The sequence below is a fragment of the Micropterus dolomieu genome, linkage group LG02 (assembly GCF_021292245.1).
Source record: "Micropterus dolomieu isolate WLL.071019.BEF.003 ecotype Adirondacks linkage group LG02, ASM2129224v1, whole genome shotgun sequence".
NCBI lineage: Eukaryota > Metazoa > Chordata > Actinopteri > Centrarchiformes > Centrarchidae > Micropterus > Micropterus dolomieu.
This window is the reverse complement of record NC_060151.1, coordinates 2,600,864-2,607,811: the sequence shown is the minus strand read 5'-3', so window position 1 is coordinate 2,607,811 and position 6,948 is coordinate 2,600,864. Positions and strand designations below refer to the sequence as shown.

The 6,948-nt window shown below is 40.5% G+C and overlaps 1 protein-coding gene across 1 annotated transcript in view; it reads right to left on the bottom strand.

Annotated features, from left to right (window-relative positions):
- Nucleotides 1–6,086, bottom strand: part of LOC123967475 (TANK-binding kinase 1-binding protein 1-like) — a 31,595-nt gene extending 25,509 nt beyond the window's left edge. Inside the window, exon 1 of the mRNA XM_046043582.1 lies at nt 5,995–6,086. The gene's annotated coding sequence lies outside the window, so the exon portion shown is untranslated. The remainder of the gene's footprint in view (nt 1–5,994) is intronic.
- Between the last annotated feature and the right edge of the window lie 862 nt (nt 6,087–6,948).

The following is a 6,948-nucleotide window of genomic DNA, read 5'->3' as shown; positions in this document are numbered from 1 at the left end:
ACATTCAGATGGTAGGGTCAGAGTTTGGCGTAAACAACATGAAAGCGTGGATCCATCCTGCCTTGTATCAACAGTTCAGGCTGCTGGTGGTGGTGTAATGATATGGGGGATATTTTCTTGGCACACTTTGTTTAAACGCGACAGCCTCCCTGAGTATTGTTGCTGACCACGTCCATCCCTTTCTGACCACAGTGTACCATCTTCTGATGGCTGCTTCCAGCAGGATAATGCTCCATGTCACAAAGCTCAAATCATCTCAAACTGGTTTCTTGAACATGACAATGAGTTGACTGCACTCCAGTGGCCTCCACAGTCACCAGATCTCAATCCAATAGAGCCCCTTTGGGATGTGGTGGAACAGGAGATTCTCATCATGGATGTGCAGCCGACAAATCTGCAGGAACTGTGTGATGCTGTCATGTCAATGTGGACGTATAGACAAAAGGGAGCAAAAGGGGTTCCATCCCGGTACTAGCAAGGTGTACCTAATTAAGTGGCCATTGAGTGTAGTTAAAAGGAGATGACAGGAATTTAATTTGAATCACAAACAAATTAGCACTTCATTTTTTTTATTAAACTATTTATTTTGTTGAGGAAAAGGGACTGAAAAAGATTTACTAGTCATATTTGTTGAAAAAGATTTTTATCATAATAGTTTTAATTGTTCTAACTCAGATTTGTTATATTTGTTATCTACTCTGTGGCATCAAGTGTCACATTCTGACCATAAAGAAAAGTGTAACCACAACATCTGGTTTCTTCTATTTACACCCAGGAGCAAAAATCATCCTTTAACCTTGAAAGAAATAATGATTTGACATATATCGTGATAATTATCAATATCGATTGATATGAAATGTTTTTATCGTGATAACATTGCTGTATAATTGGCTGAGACAGTTGGCTGAAGTTAGAATTCCTTGTTAACAAACTTTCAGCTGTATACTTTCAGAAGTTTTCTTATTAGAATTGTTTACAAACGTGATTCTGTTTACTGCAGGAAATGACGCATTACTTCTGTTGTACTGCTGTTAACAATACAACCGCTTTAGAAGAAATGTAAGATAAGATTCTTTTAAATGGTTGATTTTGGAATTACTATTGTTTTTACAAATACTGCAGTGGGGTCTATGAGACAAACAATAATGAAAGAGTAAAGCTAATGTCAACAAAACACAAGTTTTGGAGATTTCTTGTAAACAAACGCGTTTTTCATCCACTTCACGCACGTCTAACAGAACGGATACGCCTCTATTTTAATCCATATGCTACAGCTGTCTAAAGAGCGCCGTAAGGCTCACGTTTAACTCGTGCAAAAAGCATGTAAATATGACCCATGGCTAATTTTTATGCGTCTATTTCCTTACATTTTACTTGCATAACTGCGGTAATTTTATGTTGGGCTCTGAGCACTGCTGACAGCTGACCTACACTCCGTACTGTGCCTGAATGGATCCTGTGTAGACACAGACTAAGCACTGAAGCTGCTGCTGTTCTGCTAACATGCTGCTTTCACTACACAGGCTGTGTAGACACACTGTTACTCACCAAAGTCACTGTATGTATCCTTGAGGTCTAATAAATGTTTTCAATGTATTTCCTTCCTCGTAAAATACTTGCAAAACTTTTTTAAATTTTGTACAATTCAGTTCCCATGAAATGGACCATGTTCCCATGTCGTCTGCCCATGTTGGCAGCATAAACCTGTTGATCAGTAAAATAGTGTAAGACCAGGAATCGTGTCACGTGTGCGCCCTCGTGCCCAGACCAAACAAAACAGACCCACACAAAAACAACCCTTCAAACGTAAAAACTTTTGTCCACTCGTACTGAGGACACCTGTAGTCATAGAACCAGGCATGTGGACACAAAATGATGTATTGCTTACATAACCACATTTTGGTGATACTGCTTTCACTCCTCTTCCCAAAAGAGAGACCAAAACTACATCACTTAGATTTTTGTTCTTATTTTACTTTTTAGTTTGGTCTTGTGTACACACATTGTAGTGTTGTAGGTCAAACTCTGCCCTCTCCTCCCACACATGTACACACAAATACCAACTTAAAACATGCTCTCCAAACCCCTTTATCTCCCTCTACCTTTTGCAACAAACAGTAGGCCTACTGCTATTGCAGCCAACCACATGTACAGCAAAGCCCTCTGCAGCTCTTGGCCGCATTGGACTTCATCCAGCAGATTGAGCAGACCACCCACCTCCAGCTAGTTTTAGTTTTTCAGAAGGTGAGGGACGTGTAGTAAGGAGACCAAATGGGTTTCAGTCAGGTTCTTTCTATAATAAAGCAGATGGATTTGAGAGATAAGAGAAAACAAAAAAGTCTTCACTTCAGTTGATTGATGATTCTTTTAAACATCTGATAGAGTTTTACATGTGCTGAGGAAGCATTCAACTGGCAGCCTGTCTTCATACATGTTTGTATTTTCCCAGTGCACTTGGGAGAAAAGACAATTTTTGCACCTAAATTGGCAAGTAAACTAATTCAGGTAAATTAATCAGAGCAACTAATAGTAAAGTTAACATGTGGCTACCAGCCACTGCTAACAGTTTTACGAGCTACTAGACTTATGCAAGGACCTAAAGAGAAGTCCCACAATGCAACCCCAAATCAACCTGTCTGAACCTGACCAGTACTGCCAAATTTGAGACCTGAACTCAACCAGAAACTCAAAGCTACTGAATACATATTGTCCAATTTTAACACAAATTGAAATTGATTGACATTATGTCTAATGTGCATGTACCGGTATTTTGTTTATTCAACATCAATTTTGAATTTAAAAGCAAGACATTGTGGATTTAGTTAGGATTATAGATCTGACCAGTAACCACTCAGTAGTCTCATCCTCATATTGCCGGGTATAGTGGTTTCACTCGTAGCTTATTGGGGGTTAAAATATTATCTTGAATGGATCAGGGATGAAATGGTAAAAAAAACAGTTCTCAATTCTGCAAGTGAGCTATGGACCTTCAACATGGCTGCCACTGGGGACACGGGTGACGTAACACCAGCTGAATTGTGCAACGGTTTTAAATTAAATGGTTTGACCTCATCCAGCACACAGCACACTTTGCAAACTGGCTTGGTCAGCTGAATCGACTCTATCTCTCACAGCTGTTGTCTGGAAAGCCAGTAACAGACAGCCCATTAATCGACCTGTTTGTGTGTGTGTGTGCGTGTGTGTGTGTGTGTGTGTACTAATGCATCCTGTTCACAAACGTATGAGCAGCATGGTTAGGAGGTCACTGCACAAAGTAATCTATCAAACTCCCAACTAACACATGAAAATCTAATGTGGATGGACAGAAGCAGGAGGCACAAAGCAGATGGGGATCAAGAAACCGGATTTGGGGTCTGCTGTCCATGTGTCCAAGCTAATGCTCTTTTTAATTAAAATCATATCTGATTCCGTCTGGTACCATTTGTTTAACTGCATATTAGGTTATAAATACTGCACTGTGGTCTGTGCAATTGCCTCTGAGAATATTACAGTTCTTCACCTACAATTCCAAGTAAGAGATTATTTACATCTTTAAATTTGATGATTCTTGTTACAAAATATTCCAGCTCCGCACCATCATCCTAACATACACAATGCCAGACTTGGTACTACAGAAAAATGCCCATGTTTAACCGTGCGGGCTACAAATCACTCTGAAGGCTGTGACTGCTCAAGCTGCAGGACGTCTCCAACCTCAGGGTACTTGCCTATGGGCACCAGTCCCTGGTCTGGCTCCAGTAGTGAACTCAAGCCTGGAACTGTCTGTTTATGTAATGCAGACCTGAGACCTTACTGATCAAATCTTTTCACACTAACGCATACATGTAAAGACAAAACTGTGATGCTGTGACACTAAAACAATACGGAGAACAGAAATTAACGAAACCACCGTCATAAGCAAAGCAAAAGCTAACTTTTTTTAAAAGACACTTTAAAGATTCAGAGCAGAGAGCAGTGGTAGTGTTGTTAAAAGATCTTCTGGGTTTTTTTTAACAAAATTGTTTTTGTTTTCAGAAAATCTGACGCTTAGCTGTGTGACTCAAACACTAGAGGCAAAAAACGGGTCTAAATAAGCTACACCAGTGACTATAATTACAAAATGCCAGCCCCAGAGTGTGCCTCTCATGTACAAGCATACAATTGGGTCATCAGTTTCTCTAAAAGATAATTACCAGTGATGCTTGAGAAACCCGGAAGATGGCTTAAAACAAATAAACCTACTGCTGTTCTGAATGTCCTCATTTTGGTTCACTGTAACAAGTGAGCAAGGAAATAGCAGCAGGAACATACTGTATATCTTGTTACCTCAGGTCACAGAGATGAGCACCGTTTCTCTAAAAGATGATTAACCAGTGTATGACCATTTGGATGAGAAAGGATTTTGTCCGCTGAATGATAAAAAAAGATTTTTGATCTATCTTTTGCAGGGTGGGCAGAACATTACGCCTAATTTGAAGCCAATAGTATTATTAACAGTAGTAGTAATAGAAAGTTGGATGTGCGAAACAGTTTCTTACCTTTGCCCTATTTATGGAACTTCAAACTGCAACATAATCTCAGCTGGCTTGATCATGAAGTCTCCCTGTACTACCCTTACACACACACACACACACACACACACACACACACACCTCTACATTCAGCTGTTTAGAGTCTTTGAGAATCCTGACTGTCAGAACATCAATAGGCCTGAATGTATGGAGGTAAATCGGTGACAAAAACATTGAAAATGGACAGACTAAAAGTCACAAATAGATATTACAACTTGTAAACACATAACACAATCTACAAATAGATTAAAAATCCGAAAAGTTCTCATGATCTGCAAATGTAAAACACAATCTGTAAATAGATTTAAAATCCGCAAACAAACTCTTTATGATTCACAAATAGAAATCAGTGACTTGTTCTTGACAACCAGAATTTAAATGAATTCATAGTGATTTGTCTGTGCATGAGGGTCAATATTTGTTTGTAGATTGTATTGTATTTATTTCCAGAATTTTGGCACAACTGTTTCGCTGTTTTTTCCCCATTAAAAATTCTACAAATGCCCTCCTCACAATTTGCAAACAAACGCAGTCAAACTTGTATTTTCAAACTACTGTAAAAAGACATTCTTACACATTCTGTGGAAAGCTCAGCATGCAAGTGTTGAATCTGTGTTTGCAGATCACAGGGCATTCACAGATCCCTCTGCACAGTCTACAGATCATTTTGGTTCTGAATGTTGTTGTAAACCACTCTCTGGGCTTCTCTAAAATGAGGCACCGATGGTCACCTCTGTGAACAGAATGTCATGTAATATTACATGACAGGCACAAACTCGAAACGCATGCTCTCTCTAATCCTTCAGAATGTATGTGTATGAAATGAAAGGTGGTTACATTTAGCTCCCTTTCCTCTCATCCCAACCAACATGACGCAAACATCCCTTCATTTCCATATTGCCTAAATGTGTCCCAGAAAACTGACAACGCCTGAACGCATCATGTGCATCCCTGCTAAACCAGCTTCGTTAAAACGTTGCCACTCCATACGAATGCTCCCCGTCTGTTTGTTACAGTCAGGACCGCAAATAATCTGAATGACACTGAACTGCCTAAAAATCTAGAATATTCCCACAGTGCATCTGTGGGACTCAAGTGAGTTTCCTTCAACCTTATTGAGCTGGGTGATTATTTTTCCTCTTTCATATTCTCTCAGTAATTTAACTCCCATGGAGGAGATAACTGTCTGACATCCTTCAAAAATTCATCACAGCGTCGCTGCTGAGCCCTCTCCCCGACATCATCCACCGCTGCGCACCCAAAACCCCCAGCCTGACCCGCTTGGACACACTGGAACCTTGTTTTACTCGTAGCCTAAACGAGGATTTCAAGATTGAACATCGTAGATGCAGGCAGACTGCAGCGGCAGACACAGCATGGGAGATGCGGAAAGGACACACGACGGTGGAGCTGGTTTACTTACGTCTCTGTAGAAAAGCCATGATGGTGATGATGCTCGTGGTGCTGAGGAGGGTCGACATGACTGGAGGCTGACATCAGCAGTGGATACTGGCTGCTGTGTGTATGCGTGCGTTACCTCCCCCTTCCCCCTTTTTGTCCATACAACGAGAAGGGGAGGGTGAGAGAATGAGGACTTTCAACAGAGAAGCAGCTCACGTTACTTTAATTTTCTATTTACTGAACCTTCGTTTTGAAGGATACATCCATACGGGAAGATAGACATTTAGATATCTGTTTCAGATTATTGAGTTAAGTACTGCTGGTACAAATAATTCTTAGAGGATAGCCTGTTGTAATGAAAACTGTGTAGGCTTACATACGGTGGGAAATGAGTTTGATTAGTTATTCTGTATTTTCTCCAATCTGAAGCATGTGACAGTTCAATTTTTTATCAGTATCATTTCCTATATATGATAGATCTAGGGCTGGGTGAAATGGCTCATAAATAATATGTCGATATTTTTAGCAACACCATGCAGAATTTAAAATCATTCTTCTTACCTACAAAGCTCTTAATGGTCAGGCACCATCTTATCTTAAAGAGCTCATAGTACCTTACTACCCCACCAGAGCACTGCGCTCCCAGAATGCAGGGTTACTTGTGGTTCCTAGAGTCTCCAAAAGTAGACTAGGAGCCAGAGCGTTCAGCTATCAAGCTCCTCTCCTGTGGAACCAGGTTCCAGTTTGGGTTCAGGAGGCAGACACCATCTCCACATTTAAGAGTAGGCTTAAGACTTTCCTCTTTGATAAAGCTTATAGTTAGGGCTGGCTCAGGTGAGTCCTGAACCATCCCTTAGTTATGCTGCTATAGGCCTAGACTGCCGGGGGATTTCCCATGATGCACTGAGCTCCTCTCTCCTCTACTTTCTCTCCCTCTGTATGCAACCTCATCCCATTATTGCATGTTACTAACACA